Genomic DNA, 20,391 nt, shown 5'->3' with positions numbered 1-20,391 from the left:
CCAAAGGACAAGCAACAAACTTGGCAAAGTATTTGTGGTTAATATCATAAACAGTTAATTTCTCTAATATATATAAAGAGCTCCTACAAATCACCAAGAAAAAACCAACAATCTTCAACAGAAAAAAGTGAGCAAGGGAAATCAACACACAAGCCACTGGCGGGGGGTGGGGGGGGGGGTTGGTGCGGAATTTGAATGACTCAAACATTTGGAAAGATGCCCAAGTTCACCTGCGTATTTAAACTAGCACTAGCATAGGATTTCCACCTACAAAGATCAAACATTTGTCAGTATACTGAGTTGGCAAAGCTATGTAGAAGCAGCATAGAGATCTTTCTACTGAGCATGTAAACTAGAAGAAATCTTCTGGAGAACAATTTGGCAACAGCTATTGAAATTATGAATGCATAGTCATTTGACCCAGCAATTCCACTTTGCTTTTGTAGTTTTTGCATTTGAAACCACCTAACCATATCAGCTATTCAAAAGTAGATGAAAACGAATTGACAACTTCTCCCCAGGGAGTTGTGAGAGCTTTCTAGGGGAGCCTTTGGTCCTTCTGACTCAGTGGTGTGCAGCTTCCTACTCAGCCACACAGGATAGTCAATATCTGGTTTTTGACCATCAAGCAACCATAAATAGTTTTCAGATACTGTCATTGTTTTTGTTAATGTTTATTTATTTTTGAGAGAGAGAGAGCAACAGAGTGTGCATGCACACAGTGGCGGGAGTGCAGGGGGCAGGGGCAGAGAGAGGTAAACACAGAATCTGAAGCAGGCTCCAGGCTCTGAGCTATTAACCCAGAGCCTGACACGGGGCTCGAACTCAAGAGATCATGACCTGAGCCAAAGTTGGACGCTTAACCGACTGAGCTACCGGGCCCCCCGTCATATGTCGTTTTATGTCTATCTACGGCGGATGGTTGGTTAGGTAGGGAAAGTAGAAAAAAAATGCTGATACTGAAGCATAACCACCCAATAAGGAGTTTGGCAATTTGGCTCCCAGAGCTCCTCAGCAGGTCCATATTTGGCATTCATCTGATCAAAATTATTTTTATTTATTTATTTATTTTTTTTAAATTTTTTTTTTTCAACGTTTTTTTTTTTTTAATTTATTTTTGGGACAGAGAGAGACAGAGCATGAACGGGGGAGGGGCAGAGAGAGAGGGAGACACAGAATCGGAAACAGGCTCCAGGCTCCGAGCCATCAGCCCAGAGCCTGACGCGGGGCTCGAACTCACGGACCGCGAGATCGTGACCTGGCTGAAGTCGGACGCTTAACCGACTGCGCCACCCAGGCGCCCCCAAAATTATTTTTAAAGCACAACAAGATGTCCTGGGTTCTAATTATTGAACGATATTAAAATGAAAGAAGAGATGGCCGGATCTTCACAATTTGGCTTTGCTTTTATTGGAAATGGAGGCTATGCATGGCCATGGTGTGTTATGTGGGCAGACACACTTAGGAAAAGCAGTCTGGAACCCTCTCTCCCATCCTGTGGAAACCAGACTTGAAATGTATGGTGAGGAACCAGACGATTTTTCATGATGTGCAATGCAAGCGTTCCACACATCGTGTCCTGAAATAGTTCTTGGCAATTATTGATGCTGTAACCTGGAAAATTGTATCAAATCCACTTTTAAATACATTAATCCCTAATCTACGCATAATATAACTTGTCATTTTGAATTTGTCCAACAAAGCATGCTTTTCCTTCGTCAGTGGCAGTGACCTTAGAAAAACTCAAAATTAGTCTTTATACATTATAAGTATTTAATTAAAATGAACTCTATAATATAATTGTAATAATACATTTCAAAGATGTAATTTTTTAAAAAAAAAATCTTTAATGTTTATTTCTTTTGAGAGAGAAAGAGAGCAGGGTAGGGGCAGAGAGAATGGGAGACAGAGAATCCCAAGCAGGCTCCATGCTGTCAGCACAGAGCCCGATGCCAGGCTCGAACCCAAGAACTGTGAGACCATGATCTGAGCCAAAATCAAGAGTCAGACACTTAACCGACTGAGCCACCCAGGGGCCCCTCAAAAATGAAAATTTTTAAGCTTATTTATTATTTATTTTGAGGGGGGAAGAGAAGAGGAAGGGGGGACTGAGGATCCAAAGTGGGCTTTGTGTTGACAGCAGAGAACCCAATGTGGGATTTGAACTCACGGACCGTGAGATCATGGCCTGAGCCGAGGTCAGGCACTTAACCGACTGAGCCACTCAGGCGCCCCAAAGATGTAATTTTTAAACTGAAAACAATGTTGATACAAAAAACGTGCTGAAATGACCATTTAAAAATATTTCAGGCAATTTCCAATAATACAAATTAGTGTTGGAATGTCAGAGACTTTGTTTGTTTCAAGTTTTTATTTACATTCTGGTTAGTTGATATATAGGAAAGTGTCAGAGACTTTTGAATAATTGAGAGACACTATCTAAGCTATGACATTAGCTATGACTCCCTTGGCTTCCAAGATTGAACAGCCAGATGTGTCACCCCTCAGTGTCTAGGGCTGCCCGAAAGCTGACCCCTCGGGAAGTACCTGAAGGAAGACAGACTGGAGTCAAACATTTCCTTGTAGATATTCCCTATCTTCAGCAATTTATAACTACTCATGATCTCACTTGAGCCTTGTAAAACTTCTAGTATCTGTATTTACCTATTATCTATCTATCTTTCTATTATCTATCTACCTATCATCTGTTTGTCTACCTACCTAGTTATTCCCGCTTTACTGAGGAAAATACTGAGGCCCAGAGAAGTTTACAGCACTTGCCTGAAGTCACAAGGGAGTCAAAGCCGGGTTTACAGCTCTCCTTGACCTGTCACTTAGAGGTGACTTAACAGTCCCCAGCTCCCCCGCCCCCCCATCCTCCACCGCCTGGCCACCAAACACACGTACTTCCCACCCCCTTTACATTCTGAGGACAAACTTGGTGCTTTTGTGATCAAAGTAGCTCAGAGCAATGGTGAGTGGGGTCTGGGAGGCAGTCCAAGGCTGAATGGTTGTTGGCCTATAGCTGCCTTAGTGGGGGGCGTGGGGCAGAGGGCACTGAGGTCAGCATCTGCAGTTCCACTCTGTGAACAAATGGGTGACATTCAGTGGTCATCCATGCTTGATGGGGGGCCAAAGCCCCTGGAAAACCACATGACCAGGCTGTGGTAAATGTTTAAGCACTGAGGTGAAGGTAAGGAGTGAGTCTTGGGGTGGGGGTGTTTAGGTGCAGGAAGCGTGGAAAGGGAGACTTTAACCCTAGGAGTGGGTAGTCCCCGCCCCACCTCTATCATGTGCCTCAGAGGCCACTAAAGGGCTGCCTGGGTCAGGCTGACAAGGCCCCAGCTCAGGAGCCCTGCTCTGACCTTTCAAGCGAGGGGGAGGGGTGAGAGACCTTTGAGTCCAGGAGCCCCTCTCCCCTCTCTCATTTAATCGAGGTCAGTTCAGTTGGTCCTAGGCATTGAACTGGGGGCTTAGACAGTTCCTTTCAGGGGCTCAGATTCTTCTGAATATGAAGCTGTCTGAGTTTATTCCTCCTCATCCCTTCACCACCTCCTCACAGGACCACTCCACAGGCCTCTGCTTTCCCAGTCCACCTCAGATTCCCCCAGGCATGGAACCACTGATCCCTGAAGGTTCTAATGTCCCCTGGCCCAGGCAAGTGGAAAATAAGAGTGAGTGTGGCTGAGTCACGGAGAGGGCATCCAAGCAGGGCCAATGTCCCAGGCCTGCTCTCCCCTTGGTAGTGAATACTGGGCTTCCCAAATGGGGTTGCTGTCATCTTGGAGCACTTGTCTTAAACCACCAGGACCCTTCATCACCTTCAGCTTTATCACCACCATTTGAAGACTGGGCAGGGTATTGTACAAGTGGAATTTCTTTCCAGGTTTTCTGCCCATCCTGGATTTGAACCAGTTCCTTTGAAGGCCAGGAGAGTTCTTAGCCCGATGTTGAGACTGCTGGTTGCCCTCTCATACCTACCCTCACTTTCTTTCTTGTTATACTATGTATTGTTGGAAGTGATGAGGTACCCAGTTTAAAACAGACAAATAAATATTTCCCAGACTCCCTTCCACAGCAGGAGGGCTGATGATACAGTGATGATGGGGGTGGGGGGAGGTTTCAGGGCAAATGCATTAAGGATCCTAACTGAGCTGACAGGTGCCTTTTGCCCTATCTCCCACACCCCTTCCTTCCTCAAACTTGGATGCACTGGCTGGAGCTCCAGCTGCCATCTTGGCCTATGACGTGACCCTAAAGATAAAAATCCATGCAAAGGATTTAAAGACAGAAAGCTGGAAGGAATCTGGGACCTCACAACACCACAGAGCTGACACTGAAACTCTAGACTAGCTTATCTATGACTTCTTTTACTTGAGAGAAAATAAAACTCTATCTTATTAAGCCACTATCACTTGGAATCTCTCTTACTAGAACCAAATGCCATTCCTAACTGAAACACTGAGCTTCCCTAAAATTCCCTCCGAATGGACACAGGGTCCCACTCTCTGAAGATCTCAGCCAAGAGGGGATGATGTCACACACTGTTGTCTTTGGGCAGTGGGCGGGCTGGACTTGGGGTCCATGGACAGGGGAGAAATACAGAGTGTGCTCTACATTCTCAAACCTGAGACATCACCTACCATCATAGCATCACCATCAACACATAGGGACAGGGGATGTCCTCGTCACTGTGTTATCAGAAACAAAAGCCCTTAGAGTCAAGGTTGACTTCCAGTCTTGAATCTATAAGCATCATCCACCCAGCCCCCCCGCCTCCACACTTGCTCACCCTTTCAGAACGTTCTGGGCTGAACAGCAAAAAGCCAGCAACTCTCCCAGGTATCACCACTCTCTGACGTCTGTTTGAAGCAGATGCCCTTGCAAGACCATCACATCTCCTGGGCACGTGTCTGGTTTCAGCCACAGCGGTGGTGTACAATTCCATGTAAGCTCAGACTCATGCCTCCTCAAGGAGGCTGCTTTCTGCCCCAGGACCTTCCCCAACATCTCAGCAGGGCTGCTGGAGACTTGTTCAGGAGACACAGTGAGGATTTGATCCGGACTCATGTGGCCCTAAAGCAGTGGCTCTTAGCCCTGGCCGTATCAGATGCCCTGGAAAGCTTTGAAGAAACACTGCCGCATCCCATCCTCAGTTTCCTTTCTCATTGCCCGCGGTGGTGTTTGAGCCTTAGTCTTTTTGAATAGTTTCCCGGGGAATCTTAAGTGCAGGCAGGACTGAGAGCCACTGTTCTAAGGCCCAGCATACTTGATTCTCTCAGCTCTTGGGGTTACTCACTATCGACCTTGGTAAGATGGCCAGTTTGAGCCTCATCTGTAAAGTGGGTTAAAAAAAATACTTACTCTGCCTACCTCACCACGCCAGTATAATATTAATGGTTGCCTAAGCTTCCCCTTCCCACCCTTCTCCTATGTCTCTTCTCTTTCCAGGAGGGTCAGCTGAGGGAGTGAGGCCATGAGGGGCTAGAGCTACACAGAAGCACTGTGTCTGACTGGTAGGGACTCAGCTCAGAGGCTGCAGGCACGGGAAGTAAACTTATTGGAGATACGGAGAGCTAAGTTTCTCACTGTCAGAAAGGTGCTTTACACACGTGGAAAGAGGGACAGCCAGAAGGATCTGGAGCTTTGGGATTGCAATAGGAACTATTGGTATGAACTCATGGTTTTAATGGGATGCCAGGGTGACTCAATCAGTTAAGCGCCCAATTCTTGCTTTCAGCTCAGGTCATGATCTCACGGTTTGTGGGTGGGTTCGAACCTCACGTTGGGCTTTGCGCTAACAGTGTGGATCCTGCTTGAGATTCTTCTCTCGCTCTTTTTCTCTCTCTGCTCCTTCCCCACTCTCTCTCTCTCAAAATAAATAAATAAACTTTAAAAATAAAATAAAATACAGGGGCGCCTGGGTGGCTCAGTCGGTTAAGCGTCCAACTTCGGCTCAGGTCATGATCTCGCGGTCCGTGAGTTCGAGCCCCGCGTAGGGCTCTGTGCTGACAGCTCAGAGCCTGGAGCCTGTTTCAGATTCTGTGTCTCCCTCTCTCTGACCCTCCCCCGTTCATGCTCTGTCTCTCTCTGTCTCAAAAATAAAATAAACGTTAAAAATAAATAAATAAATAAATAAAATAAAATAAAATAAAATAAAATAAAATACATTTACACAGATAGACACTGAAATAGTTATGGCTGTCTCTGTGTGGTATATCACGTATTATGTGTGTATGTATGCATGGTATGTATACACAGTCAATACTCATTTTTCAAAATTTAGATATATTGACATACAACATTATATTAATTTCAGGTGTACAACATAATGACTTGATATTTGTACATATTGTGAAATAATCACCACAATAAGTCAACATCTGTCACCACACATAGTTAACAAATGTTTTTTTCTTGTGACAAAAACTTATAAGATCTTCCCTCTTGGCAACTTTCAAATATACAATACAGTGTTATTAACTGTAGTTACCACATGGCACATTACATCCCTGCCACTTATTTATTTTATAGCTGGAAGCTTAATACTCTCTAACCCTCTTCACCCATTTTGTCTACCCCTTAATGCCTGCCTTTAGCAACAACCAATCTCTTTATCCATGAATGTGGGGGTTTTGTTTTTTAAGATGCCCCACTTAAATGAGATCATACAGGGGTGCTTGGGTGGCTCAGTCGGTGAGTGTCTGACTTCTGTTCAGGTCATGATCTCACAATCCTTGAATTCAAGCCCCACGTCCAGCTCTGTGCTGGCAGCTCACAGCCTGAAGCCTGCTTTGGATTCTGTGTCTCTTTCTCTCTCTGCCTGTACCCCACTCACACTCTGTCTCTCTCTCTCTCTCTCTCTCTCTCTCTCTCAAAAATAAATAGACATAAAAAAAATGAGACAATACAGTATTTGTCTTTCTCTGTTTGACTTATTTCATTCAGCATAATGACCTCAAGGTCCATCCATGTTATCACAAATGGCAAGATTTCCATCCTTTTTACAGGTGATAATAGTTCAATATCTTGCATATATATGAAATAACTCTTTATCCATTCATCCATCATCGATGGATACTTGGGTTGCTTCCATATCTCAACTATTATAAATAATGCTCCAATAAACATGGGGCTGCAGATATCTTTATGAGTTAGTGTTTTCATTTTCTATGGCTAAATACCTAGAGGTGAGATCGCTGGATCATAGGGTTGTTCTATTTGTACCTTTCTGAGGAACCTCTATACTATTTTCTATAGTGGCTGTACTAATTTATGTTCCCTCCAACAATGCATAAAGCATTCGCTTTTCTCCACAGCTTTGCCAACCCTTGTTTCTTGTCTTTTTGGTAAGAGTCACTCTAACTGCTGTGAAAGGATATCTTATTGTGGTTTTGATTTCCATTTCCCATTTCCCTGATGATTAGTGATGTTGAGCACCTTTTCATGTACCCGTTGGCCATCTGTATATCTTCTTTGCAAATATGTCTATTCATATCCTCTGCCTACTTTTAATCAGATTGGTTTTTTGCTATTGAGTTGTTTGAGTTTTGATCCTTATTATTCACAGATTCCATATTTGCAAATTCACCTACTCACTAAAATGTATTTGCAACCCCAAAGTAAACAGTTCCAGCACTTTTGAAGTTACTCACAGACATGCACGGAGAGGTGAAAATTTTTGGTTCACCCATGGGCATGTTCTCAGCTGAAGTCAAACCAGGGAGGCTTCACCTCCTTGGTTCAACTCTCATACTGTAAATGAGTATCCTTTTCATCATCTATTTAGTGCTACCTTGTTCTCATTTTTGCACTTTTCGTTGGTGATTTTGTCGTTTAAAATTGACCCCAAGCATAGCGCTGAAGTGCTATCTAGTGTTGCGAGACCAAGAAAGTATGATGTGCCCTATGGAGAAAGTACGTGTTAGACGAGCTCTGTTTGGACATGAGTTATAGAGCTGATGCCAGGGAGTTCAATGTTCATAAGTCAACAATATATATTAAATAAGATGTCTTTAAACAGAAACACGCATAAAACAAGATTATATATTGATTGCTTGGTGAAAATGTTGTGACCAGAAGCTCACAGGAACCTAACCTTGTATTTCCTCTAAGAACAATGGTTCAGTGCTGGCTAACTCAGTGTTGGTGAACTTTATAAAACACCATCACTGTGAATGAGAGTGGCTGTATAAACATGTGTGTCCTAGCTCTATCTTTTCAGAGGGTCTAGAAGTAATGACGCTCCTGTAACAACTCAGTGAGCACCCAGATCTTAGTTTCTAAATACCATCCTCCGCTAAAAGGAACCAGGACTCCTTGTGAAAGTGGCTGATTCCAGGGCTGGAGCAGGGGGATCCTGGAATGCTTTATTGTACTAGAAATTAAGGAAATGCTCAAAGAGTGATGGGGACATGGCAAAGGACACGAGGAGCCAACTTGAAGAAGGTCTATCTGGTCCAAGTTGGGATAATTTGAACATCAAAATAAATAATAATATTAATGCATTTCAACAAATTAAATAGGAATCCATGAGTCCATTCTGACAGGAATAAACCAACAAATGGGGGAAGAGAGGAAGTTTTTCCTTGCAGTCAAATGCCAACTAATAAATGGTGGCATGAGGGCCGCCTGGGTGGTGCAGTCAGTTAATTGTCAGACTCGGTTCAGGTCACATTCTCACAGTTCGTGAGATCGAGCTCGGCATCAGGCTCCACACTGACAGCACAGAACCTGCTTGGGATTCTGTCTCTTGTGCGTGCACACACGTTTTCTCTCTCTCTCTCTCTCTCTCTCTCTCTCTCTCTCTCTCTCTCTCAAAATAAATAAATAAACTTAAAACATGGTAGAAGGAATGCTGAAAATAGAAAGATTCCCATTTGGCAACTACACCAGTAGTGTTTGATTCAGGAGATGTCAACAGATGTTAAAGCCAGTGGGCAGAGGTTCAGTGAGGATCAGGATGTTGGTGTAATTTCATAATTCACAAAGCAGAGATGGTGACTTTTTGGAGTGGAAGCCTAACAGACACCAACTCGACCAAGGGATAGAGGCACAGCATCGTATCTGTGGCGTTCTGGTTCAGAATGCGTGCATGGCCTGGGGCTGCTGGAGAGAAAACATCTGATGAATCCAAATTGAAGGGCATCCTGCAGAATAGAAGGCCTGAACTCTTTAGGTCTGCTAAGGATGCAGAAGGAGGGAATGATGGAGTAACTATTCCAGATTGAAGGAGATGGATGGGAACTGACAATGAAATGTAGTGCAAAAGGAGAAAGGAAAGGAAAAGGAAAAAGGAAAAAAAGGAAAAAGACAGTTGGGACAGTGGGCAACATTTGAACAGGATCTGTGGACTGAATGACAGTCTTTACCAATGTCAATTCCCTTACCTGGGTAGCTGTTGAGTGATTCATACAGGAGATTATTCTTGTATTTAAGAGTGATGGACATTGTAATCTGCAGCTTGTTCTTAAATCCAGAAAAAGATTAATGGGTATACATAAAGAGAGAGGGCGTCACAGCAAATGTGGCGAAATGTTAAAGAATCTGGGTGAAGGGATAAGGGAATTCTTAGTATTGTTCTTGCGACATTCCCGTAAATCTGAAATGATTTCAAAATAATTTTTTTTTAAAGCGTTCACCCAAATGCTCTGGAAAATGCAGAGAAGGTAAGAAAGGGACTGTTGTTATGCTTTTTTTTAGAATGTGGGATTATTCCAAAAGAGTGTGCTGTGTGTGGGGGTGGGGGGGGGTTGTCAGGGAGTGTGTGCTTATTTATTTTCCAGCCTCCTGATTAACCCCTTCTCCCCCAGGGCAACAGGTGATGCAATCTGCACTGTGAAGAGGCAAGGGCCACACCTGGGCAAACACTAAGCCTGGGTTCAGCTGGGATGAAGCCTGCGCCCAAGTGTTTATGACTCTTCATGCCTTATCACCCTTTCCTGTCATGACTGAGTGCCCCCCTGCCATCTGTTTATACAGACACTAATAAAACAATACAGCCTCATGCCTTGCCTGCTCAGAGCTTTGGGAATATCAATACAGTGACGCTGGCTAAAGCAACTTGCTTTCTGTCTCCTCAGCTGAATATTTCCATGCCTCTGTCTCAGATGAGATGGAAGAGACCCAAAACAGATAGTAAGTTCGTGGCAGGGTGGGGTTGACTGCAATTCAACATTATAGGGATTTATTATGGGACTAAAATGGGCAAGATCTGATGCTAGACATTGAACAGGAATTTCTTTAACCTCTGCTGTGCAGGGAGCCTGCTGTCAGGCTCAGAAAGATGAGCAAAAGGAAGGGCACCACCCTACCACTGCCATTGGCATCATCATCATTATCATCATCACCATTGTCACTGTTATGGGTTGACTTGCGTCCTCCCCAAAATGCTGAAGCCCTAGCTTCCAGTACTCAGAAATATGACTTTGCCTGAAAATAAGGTCTTTGTAGATGATCAAGATGAGGTCATTAGGGTGGGGCCTAATTCAATGTAATTGGTGTCCTTGGGAAATCTGGACACAAAGGGAGAGAAACACACACTGGGAGAATGCCACGTGAATATGGAAGCATATCCATGTGTCAACGAGCCAAAGAATGCCAAAGATTGCCAGCAAACCACTGGAAGCTAGGAAAGAGACGTGGAACTGATTCTTTCTCCTACTTTCAGAAGGGCCCGACCTTGCCAACACCTTGATCCGAGGCTTCCACGGACTGTGACACAATGAATTTCTGTTGTGTAAGCCACCCTGTTTGTGTTGCTTTGTTATGGCAGCCCCAGGAAATGAACACAATCTCCATCACCAGGAACAGCAGCGGGACCACCACCACTACCCTCATCTTCCTCATCATCCTTGCCGTCATCATCACCATCACAATCTCATCATCACCGTTATCTAACTGACTTCGATGAAGCTAACCGTGTGCCATCACTGTTCTGAGCACTCTGTTGAGTGCTCATCCAGTCCTCACAGCAACAGTATGAAGTGGGTACTATTACTATCCCCGTTTCCCATGGGATATGAAAAGGAAGCTCAGAAAGGTTAAATCATCTTCCCAAGGCCACACAGCCAGAAAGTGTCTATGCAGTGGTTTCAACATTGCCCTGGGCCTATTCTTGATCTCTCGTGTCAACTGCCACATTCCTCTCCATCCATAAGCTGGTGCTCACCTCCTCCTGCCAGAAGACTTTAGTTGAGCAAATGCTTCAACATTATTCCCATGCTTCTCAGGTCTTGAAGGACACATATAGGAGCACATGGGCATCATGTACTGGGGGCATGGCATGCATGGAGTTCTGCCCCCAGTCCTGGTCTGCTCTTTGCCCTTAGAGTGCCTATGTCCCCACAGACAAGATTGTTCCAGTACTGAGGCCAGCAGCCAACAGCAGAGGTGTTAATCACCTTTGGATAGAGTATTCAGGTAGATTATGATGGTTTTTTTTATTGCTTCAGTTGATAACTGGGGGTATTAGCCAGGTATATGTAATCATGACTCAGAAGGAAATCAATCTGAGCTGTGTACAGGTATTCTCAATGACTATGAGAAATGGTGCAGGGTGTTTGAACCTCCACAAGCAAAATGAGTGTGTATGATTCTCCACACTTCCCATCGTGCCTAGCACCATTCTTTGCACATAAAAATGATTCCATCAATGTTTTGTTGAATTATTTTGATGCATTTCCACTCCAACCAGAGCCCATGATCTTCTTTATTTATCAAAGTTACTTGTCCTTCTCCCATCCCTTCCCATCTGTTTCCTAACATTTATTCCTTTTGGAAAGGGTCAGTAATGATCAGTTTCAAAGATTGTAATAGTGTTCTTGGGTTTGCGCCTATAGTTGATACTTTTATAGCCTATTGCCCAAATGTTGTAGAACCTCTACTGTCTGCAGTGTGCGGAACCTGCAGGTGTTTGCAGAGCTTGTCACTTTTTGCAAAGCCCGCAGCTGTTCACACATCCCATGGATGTTTGCAGAGCCTGTCCCTGGTTGGAGAGGCTCTAGTTTGTAAATGTTAAAAATTTTTAAAACATAATTTAAACTTGTAATTGCTTTAAATACACAGTTGTTTCAAGAACTTGAAGGTGTTTTACAGAGCCTACTGCTGTTCGTAGAGACTGTAGCTCTTTGTGGAGCTCTTCATTATTTGTAGATCTGTAGTTTGAAGAACTTACTGAGGGCGATCAGAATTGGATGCCTGGCTTCTGGCTGAGCTTTCTTCCCTGAGCTAACAATGGACATACCTTGTTAAAGCACAAACTACGTGTCCAGTGTGATGCCAAGAGATTTGAAGGATACAGAGGTTTGGAGAAAGGTCCCTGGCAGAAGAGGTTTTCCATACATTCAGGGAACAATCACAGAGCATACATGGACATAAGAACAATCCACAAAAGGGGCATGGGGTTGGGTAGATGTGAGCTACTCCAGAATCAGCCCAGTTGGTCTCTACATACCACTGGAACAGCACAGCTACAATTCATGCAGACCCCTCCCATGCCATACTCTATCCCCATCCCATGCCCACAGCCTTTAAGCCACACCCCACCCTCTGCATCACACCGAATAACACAATTATCTCATCCCTTTTCATTCTCTCATTGAAACTCCTTTCTCTCAGAGTTCTGATCCTAGCTAACCCTCAAGGAGAAATAGGAACAGATTTGCTACGAGTTCTTTAACCCCTGGGATGTGCTACCGTGAAGGGACACTTGCATTTTGAAATAAGAACCATGGAGGCTGCCGTGCCTTCACCCAGTGGTGTGCCCCCTGATGGTGAGATGTGGGGCACAGTGGCAGGCAGCAGGCATGAATGGAGTGCACGGCAATCTGGCTGCCCGCGGGGAAGGCTTGCCCTGCAGGCGCGCCCCACTTTTTGGCCACAGCTGTAGTCTGATTGAATCTTTGCTAATCAAATCCTCTTTTCCAAGTGACTCATATGCCCATTTCAAAGCAAGGACGCACCTGGAATGAGAAGTGGTTCCAGTCGAGGCGTGAGCTGAAGGATGTTTCGGTTGGGCGAAGGCAGTGATTTTGATCAAATGGAGTAGGTCTGCCTCTTGACGTGTTTCTGTGTGTTTGTTCTCTTCAATGGCAGCCTGGACTCTGACTCAGTGGGTGTAATTGATAGCTGTCTCAGTTCCAGTGCTCCATTCAGAGGTTCCCCCAGATCTCCCCAGTTTCTGTCTGGTGCCTAGGATCCTTTGCTCCCTTATCTCAGCAAAGCTTCCTCTTCCTCTCCAAGCGCTCTGAAGCAAGCCACGCTGCTAACGTCTTGGGTTTCCAGCCTGGGAACAGGAGTGGGCCACTTGGGAGAAGATCAAATGGCCCACTTCTGCTCCCCTGGCTGTCCCTTTTCCACCTTATTTCCTACTTTGCAACCCATCTAGTTGTCCAGGTAAAATGAATTCTTTCTTTCTGAGTCTCATAACCCTGCCTGCAGAAAGTCCCTTACTCTCCACCTTCTCATCCGTCTCATTCTTAAGAGGCAAGGCAGCAGCCCCTCCCGCAGTCACCACCTTCCATGATGACCTCAAGGATCGGCATCCTGTCTGTCAACAAATACTCACCGAGCACCTATAATGTGCCCATCACGAGGGACAACTGAGAACAAGATAGACCTGGCCATGTTTCAAGGAGCTTGTGGCCAGTAGGGTCCTTCTTTCAGTACTTGTCTGGAAGGAGTGCTTCTCTGCTGTTTGGTTTAACATTTTTAATACAGAAGCAACAGATGTTCATTGAGAAAGAACTAGAAAATGCACTTAAGCATAACCAAGGAAATAAAAACCACTCTTTTCTATTGAGATGGAACTGACATATAACATTGAATAAGTTTAAGGTGTACTACCCATCAACTTGATACATTTATATACTGCAGTAATGTGATTACCACCACAGGGTAGTGAACACATAATTATGGTTTCTTTTTTAAGGTGAGAACATTCAAGAGCAGTCTCTTAGCAGTTTTGTAAAAATCACTCTTAAACCCACCACTCTTTCTGCCTCCTACTACCCACCTCCCCCAATTACAGTTACCCTTCGAGTGTGTTTCTTTCCAGGCCTTTTTCTTCTTCCTATTTGAATGTCTTGTAAACGCCACTGATGTCTCTTTACATTTTGAATGCATTTATTTATTCCGCAAACATTTATTAGGAAGCGCCACGATAGGCCAGGCACTGGGCTAGGTGCTGGGGATACAAAGATGCACAATCCAGTGGGGGGTCGGAGGGAGACAGACATCAAGGAAGGAATCACACAAATCAATATATGATTCTCAGCTGTGGTGCTTCTCATGAAGCAAGAGGGTGCAGGACACATAAGTGCATATGATGGGGCCCCCAAGCTCTCTTGGGGACTTGGGGAGTTCAGGGAAGCCTTCTCCAAGGAAAAGTAGGGCTTGCCAGGACGAAGGGGTAGAGAGGAGTGTTTGGGGAGGTAGAGACTGAATAATTCTGGAAGAGGGCTGACTTATCCATTAGCTGTAGTTGGGAAAGTGTCCCAGGCCCATCAGACTAAAAGGAGCCCATGAAAATATTTTATTTTAAAATCAGAAGAAAAAAACCCAAACTTTTTGGTGGAAGAAAATGTTTTAAATGTGATATTCACGTGTTGGTCTTTATATTAATATATTTGTAAAATATCACTTGTAGAGGAAGGAACCCACACAGGCTAAACCTTCCACAAAAGTCACAATGTGATCCTGGCATGAGGCCCACGTGGGTGGGCTGGGAAGACAGTGGGAGATGTGACCCGAGAGGCAGGTGAAGGCTGGATTTATAGAGGCCATGGTAAGAACGCAGGACTTTATCTCAAGCATCGGGAAAACAGAGAAGTGACAAGATTCTTTCAGCATTTGATTTAATCTCTAAAAAGAAAATGTTTCTTTTTAAACCACAATATCATATTACACCTTGAAAATTACTAACATTGGCACTGGGGGTGCGCCTGGGTGGCTCGCTCAGTTGGTTAAGCATCCAATACTTGATTTCGGCTCAGATCATGATCTCACAGTTCGTGGGATTGAGGCCAGTGTCAGGCTCTGTGCTGAGAGTGTGGACTCTGCTTGAGAGTCTCTCTTTGCCCCTCCCCCTGATCTCTTGCTGGCTTTCTCTCAAAATAAATAAACATTTTTTTTTTAATGCTGACATCTGGGAACAAATAATAGTGATGATTGCACAACATGGTGAATGCATTTAATGCCACTGAATTGTACATTTAAAAATGGTTAAAGCAGTCAGTTTTATGTTATGTATATTTTACTACAATTAAAAACAAAATAGAGGCAGAGGATAGCCAAAGGGGTGGGGAGGATTAACAAATGAACATTGCTATGCCCCTGCAGGTAAAAGCCTGGCTCTGGGGGTTGACAAGGGATGGGGTGCTAAAGGAGTAAAGTTCCCTCAGGCCCCGCCCTAAGTGCTCAGAGGCCTCTGCCATCAGACCAGTCTGGGATCCTATCCCGGCTTCCCCACACGCCAGATTGGACAAATTACTTCCCTCCTTTGAGCCTCAGTTTCCTTATGAATAAAGTGGGGATAATGACCAGGTTTCCCTTAGAAGGTCATTGTGAGGTAAACGCAGTGATGTGTATCAAGGGCTGAGGGCAATGCCTGGCATGTAAGAAGTACATAGAGAGGGTGACTCATATCATGGTATCCCTTATGACTAGTCTCTTCCTTGCCCTGACAGTGAGGTGGTACAAGGGAAGGAAAGGGGCTAGACCATTCATCCCAATCCGTTTATCTGCAGTAAAGGTCCCTGAGCTGGACCCCAATCAATGGGTTTTCCAGAGCAGGTCGGCTTTGCATCCCTGACACAAGGTTAAGAGGATTTGGTGACTGGTTTGAGGAGGGAGGTGCTTTTGTGACTGGGGGACAGGGATTCCAGTTCCTCACGATAGGCAGCAAATAGTAACTTAGGTATTAGGAGTCCCATCATAAGGTACGGGGAGCCCTCATTAGGTACCTGAAGCCCCAGCCCCTGGTGAGCCATTGCTCAGAAACACACATCCCAGGACTCAAAGGCCAAAGTCCTGTGTGTGCTCAAGTTCTGTTTATTGCCCAGATCATTCTTGATACTGGCTCAGAAGGCAGAAATTCCAGGAATCCCAGTTCCTCCTTCCCCTTGACATCCCCCTCCTCCTCCTCCCCTCCCCACCCCCCTCTCATCCAAGCCTCAGGCCCCACTTTCATTTGGTAGACAAGCAGCCAATTGTCTCTGGGATCTTTACAGCCCTTGGGAGCAGCCACACTGGGGCCAGATGGGGCTGTGGTAGGCATTGAACAGTGGGCCTGAATGAGGCCTTCTGGGGATGCTGAGAGCAGGCAGGGGCTAAAAGAGGCTAGGGGAGGCAGGCTTGGAGAGAGGCTCCTGTGAGAGCTACATGTCCAGGCAATGGGGGATAGGAAGCAGCTTAGCATGGGTACCAAACTCCAGAATGTAGCAGGTCCTACACACAGCTGCAGAAAGTAGGGGAGTTCCAAAAACTGTGACAAGCCCCCTGATCACAAAGCTCCCAACCCCTTAACATCTCCTGAGTCCTCCTTGCCTCTCACTACCACTGTTCTCACCTTCCTTCTGGTCACCATTGTCTCACCACTATACTGTTGTCATCACCAACTTCTAAAGGACACAACTGCCTGGGTGAACTCTTGAAAATCCTACGGGCACTTGCCTGCTCGAAACCCTTGCAGGTCGAATGCTTAAACTTATTTTAGTTCTGTACATTCCTCTGACTGTCCCGTGAAGCCTGTGGACTTCTTCCTAAGGAAAATGTTTTTCTGGTATTTGTTTGTTCGAGAGAGAGAGAGAGAGGAGCAGAGAGAGAGAGAGAGGGAGAGAGAGAATCTTAAGCAGACTCCATGCCCAGTGCGGAGTCCGACGTGGAGCTGGATCCCACGATCCTGGGATCATGACCTAAGCCGAAATCAAGAGTCGGACACTTAACTGACTGAGCCACCCAGGCGCCCCAGTAAAATGTATTTAAATGCATAAAATACAATGTGCTGTATTACAAAGGCAACCAGTTGCATAGAAACACAATTATCAAAATATTCCTTAAAAATAAAAATTGTGTATAGAAACACATGTGCTTTTTCATTAACATGTTGTAAGTGACAGCAATGGGTCTAATAATGACATAATTTTGAAACAATGTTTTAAGATATTTACTGCCATTTCATGGGATTTTGAAAGAGCTGTGATATCTGTTGGTGACAAAGTCTCAGGTGCTGCTCATGCTACTGTGGTTTGCTGCCTGCAGTTGTTATTGAAGGTGATGCTACATTTCAGATAGAGATTAGTGCAAATAAAGATGTGAACTTGATATCCAAGTTCACGGAGGCTCTGAGCTTTATCCACAGACCTCTTGATGACTACAGGTTAGAACCCTTTGTCATTGCGCCCCAAACCCTCCCCCGTGCTCCCAAGCGTACAGACACACACACACACACACACACACACACACACACACACACTTTGTAGCTCTGGGACTTGGTCGCTGGCTGCCTCTCCCCCCACTGCGCCTCTCTCTGACAGCTGCTCAGCTCACCTCCCTGCTTTCTGCCTTCATGACATTTCATACTGCTCTCCCCACCCAGTCCACCTGATGAACTCTCACCTAGCTTCGAAAATGACTATCAAGATCAGCTTCTCTTTGAAGTCACTCTTGACTCTACCCACATGGAACAGATTCCCACCCCCACTTCTGTAATCCCTGGCTTCCAACCCCAGATAGACTTTTATGGCCCTTTTGTCTCCTGGTCATTCAAAGACCCTTTAGGACAAAGACCCTTTAGGACAAAGACAGGGCCATCCACAGTGCTTCACATGGAGCCCGACACATAGTATTTGCTCAAAAAAAACATTGAAGAATGGAGGAATAAATAAATAAATTAATTAATGCATGAATATAAGACATTATGAGCGGCCGCCCAAAGGCACTGGCAGAGTCAGTATGGTACTGTCATCTCTACATGCAAAGAACAATTGACCCCACTGACAATTTCTTCTTCTTTCCAAAGCCCCTTTCTGTGTTAAGGGTGACCGGCAAAGGGAGCAGGCTGTATGAGACCAGCAGGGACAGGCCACAACGTCCAGAAGAAATACCCCAGGCTACAGAGGACGTTGCTCACTGTAGGACAGAGAGACAAGGGGCTATCAGGTGCACCCAGTCACTCCCACAATGAGTTGGGGAGGGCCTAGGCCAACAGGGCGAAGATTCTCAGCACAGAAGGAAAACAAGAGGCTTCAGGAGGAGCCAGAGGAGGCCATGGGACGGGGAGTGGTGACCGCTCGTGCTCATGTCAATGAGGACAGTCACAGACTCTGGACTCAGGTCACCCTGAGCAAGGTACCTTGGGCAAGTTACTTAACCTCTCTGAGCCTCATATATAAAACGGGCTCATAAAAAAATGGGGCTCCCGGGTGGCTCACTCAGTTAAGCGTCCAACTCTTGATTTTAGCTCAGGTCATGATCCCAGGGTTGTGGGATCAAGCCCCGCATTGAGCTCTGTGTTGAGTGTGGAGCCTGCTTAAGATTCTCTCTCTCTCCCTCAGCCTCTCTCCCCCCAGTCTACAATTTAAAAAAAGGGGGGGGGGCTAATAACCCCCTGTGGTGTTATTGCAACCATTAAACAAGATAATAATGATAATTAATAATAATATGCTTTATCTATCTGCATTATCTCATTTAGTGTTTAGTAAATGGCACATAGTGAACACATAACACTGCCTTGCTTTTATTGTTCTAGGCAAATTCCTAAAGATAGTCAAATTTGTCCTGGTGCCCTCCCACCCTTTCCATTCACCTTTTTCTTCTTCCATTCTCTTTATCAAGCACTCTGCTCAATCACCCCAAACCTCCCTGCCCAAGGAGCCTATGCAGCCAGCTAGCCAGGAACAACCTTAGTGGGAGGTGAGGATGGGTGTTCCTCTGAAACCATCAGAACTTGTGTACAAATTTTGGTGTGTCTGTGCATGGGTGCATTTTTTCCAGAAACATTCATAGATACTCAAAGTCGTGACCAAAGCAACAAAAGGTTAAGACCTAACACCATACCCCTTTCCTGGGTGTTAAAAAGAGGTCTTAGGAAGAAGGCAATGTTTAACACAAAGGAATGACTCTCAAATATGGGATTTCAGGAATCAGTTGGAGAGAAAGATCTGGGGGTAAGTCCCATAACTCACGCCCTGCTGTGTTAACTCTAAAAATGACCCTGTCTAAAAAATAACTTTGGGTGACCTCTGAACTGGTCAGAGTGGGGACTTCTCTTGTTACTGGGCAGTTTTTCCTGGTAACAGAAGTTTTAGATGCTGTTCCACAGCAGTGAAATTCTAATATTGTCACGCTCCCTTTTTAAGGGAAAGACTTTGAAATGGCAACAGGGCTCTATCTGAAATCTTCAAATACAAAAAAACTCAGAGTCTGTGCGTGAGTGCTGTTCTTAACCTACAAGGACAAATTTCTCCACAGCTTAACTAGCTCTCAGGATGAAGGACATGTAGCTCTGGTATTAAGAGTAACAAACCCTGCTAAAGGTTAATTACTGACTTAATTACTGTCACTTAGCCACATCTCTCTCCTCAATGCCTGGCTAATTGTTGTAACTTCAAACACCTTATCTTGCATTTACAAGTTCAATTTTCACTAATGTGTGTGTGTGTGTGTGTGTGTGTGTGTGTGTGTGTGTGTGTGTTTACTTTAAACCTTACATATAACATAAACTTTATCATCTTTACCATTTTTAAGTGGATAGCACAGTAGTGTTAATTACATGCACCTTGTTCTACAGAAAATTCTTTAGAAGTTTTTCATCTTATGAAAGAAACTGAAACTCTATATCCATTGAGCAGCCCGTTTCCCTCCTCCCCACCCCCCCCCCCACCTCCACTCCCTGGCAACTACTATTCTATTTTCTAAAAGCTGTCCACTTTAGATGCCTCAAATAAATGGAATCATGCAGTAATTGTCTTCTTTGAGACTGGCTTATATCACTTAGCATTATGTCCTCAAGGTCCATCCATGTTGTAAGCATGTGCAGAATTTCCTTCTTTTTAAAGGCCGAATAATATTCCATTATATGTATATACCATTTTCACTACATTTTTTTCCACTACAACTTTATTGCTCTGTGATTTTATTTTGTTTTTCCTAGTATAAAACATGAAGGCTATCTTATCAGATCCACTGAATTTACTATTCAGAACCTTTCTAACTGAAAAACCAGAGGATTAGTAGACATGAAAATTTAACAGATATTTTCCCCAGATTTCTAAATGACCCGTATGAAATAGAGCAAGTTTATAAAGTAATTGACAATCTTCCATAATGCAATTAATTTTATAAGGCATTTAAAACTGTCTATCCTTCAAGCAAATGACAAGAACAAAAATG

Source organism: Panthera leo, chromosome B2 (genome assembly GCF_018350215.1).
Source record: "Panthera leo isolate Ple1 chromosome B2, P.leo_Ple1_pat1.1, whole genome shotgun sequence".
NCBI classification, from domain to species: domain Eukaryota; kingdom Metazoa; phylum Chordata; class Mammalia; order Carnivora; family Felidae; genus Panthera; species Panthera leo.
Note: the sequence above shows the minus strand (reverse complement) of the source record.